The sequence below is a fragment of the Triticum aestivum genome, chromosome 5D (genome assembly GCF_018294505.1).
Source record: "Triticum aestivum cultivar Chinese Spring chromosome 5D, IWGSC CS RefSeq v2.1, whole genome shotgun sequence".
NCBI classification, from domain to species: Eukaryota; Viridiplantae; Streptophyta; class Magnoliopsida; order Poales; family Poaceae; genus Triticum; species Triticum aestivum.
Genome location: NC_057808.1, coordinates 158,802,509 through 158,804,058, shown reverse-complemented (window position 1 = coordinate 158,804,058; position 1,550 = coordinate 158,802,509).

The following is a 1,550-nucleotide window of genomic DNA, read 5'->3' as shown; positions in this document are numbered from 1 at the left end:
ACAGGCCCCGGCGGATGACGTCGCTAGAGCTTGGTCGACAGCATTGCCCTGGGCTGGTCCGGCGCCTACGCTCATCAATCTCATCGGCCCTGACGACGACGACAAGGATGCCTAGGGCAGCACGCCTCCTCGTAGTTTTAGTTTTATTTAATGTTTTAGTTAATGTAAAAGTGGACTCGTGGACTCTCACGGGCCTTTGTGGCCGGCATTGATGTTTAATTAACGCTTTTATTTTTCAAAATGTTGGCGGTAATGATTTTTTTCGCGCGACCTAAAAAATTGGTCGGGCCAGTGTTGGGCGCAAGCGCCGACCCAAACACGAAATCGGACATGGATGTCCGCCGGGCCGACCCAAACGGACAAAAAGCGGACAAAAGCGTTGTCCGTTTGGGTCGGCGCGTTGAAGTTGCTCTTTGTTTGGTGGTTCTGCAGAGTCTTCTTTCCAAGAACACGCAAGATTCATGTCTTTTCAAGGGAAACGCTTAAAACCAGCCGTTGATGCAAGATTCTGCATCACCGCCTCTCGATGTTTGCCGACGACGTAATGATCTTTCTCAAGAAAAATGAGCGGGATTTGAACACGTGCGCATCACTTCTCTCTTTGTTTGGAGAGGCATCAGGCCTCCGCGTCAACCTTGCCAAGAGCGCGGTCTATCCTATACGATGCTCTGCCGAGACCATGGAAATGGTGGAGCGAACACTTGGGTGCCCGAGGGGTGCCTTCCCGTGCAAGTACCTTGGGTTGCCGCTCACTTTGAGGAAGCAGTCCCATGTTCAGTTATCAGGCCTTGTGGATCAACTCGCCGCGGCATTGCCAAAGTGGAAAGCAACTAAGATGCCAAAGAGTGGAAGAATGCTACTTGTACAATCAGTGCTTTGTGCGATTCCGCTGCATGCGATGATGGCACTCGACCTCCCGCAGAAAACAATCTCAGCAATGAACAGAATCTGTCGCAGCTTCCTTTGGTGCGCGGAGGCAAGCTCGTCCGGCGGCAGCTGCGCGGTTGCTTGGGAATCGGTATGCGCCCCAAGTGGGCAGGTGGACTAGGCATTCCCAACCTAGGATGGATGAACAAAGCGGTGCAAGCAAGGTGGCCTTGGTTACAACGATCGGACACAACACGACCATGGGCAGAATTTGACATCAATGTACCAAAAGCTTCAAGACAAATCTTCAACGCGGCTGCTCGATGGACTCTAGGGGATGGAAATACATCACTCTTTTGGGAAGATAGATGGCTCGAAGGGCACCGGATCGGAGAGATCGCACCCTTGGCCTATGGGCGAGTCAGGAAGAGAATAAGAAGCTCATGCACTATTTCCTAGGCGCTCCTGAACGACAGTTGGGTCACCCAAGTGAGCCCGGAGGTCACGGCTAAATCGTTACGTGAATACCTGCAGTTGTGGACCATGACCCAAAGGGTCGAGCTTGACCCAGCACAGAGCGATGCCATCTCTTGATCTTGGGAAGCAAGTGGATGCTACTCAGCGCGAACCGCCTACGCAGCCAAGTTCTGGGGCTGACAGGTCGTACCCATGGCTGAATTCAC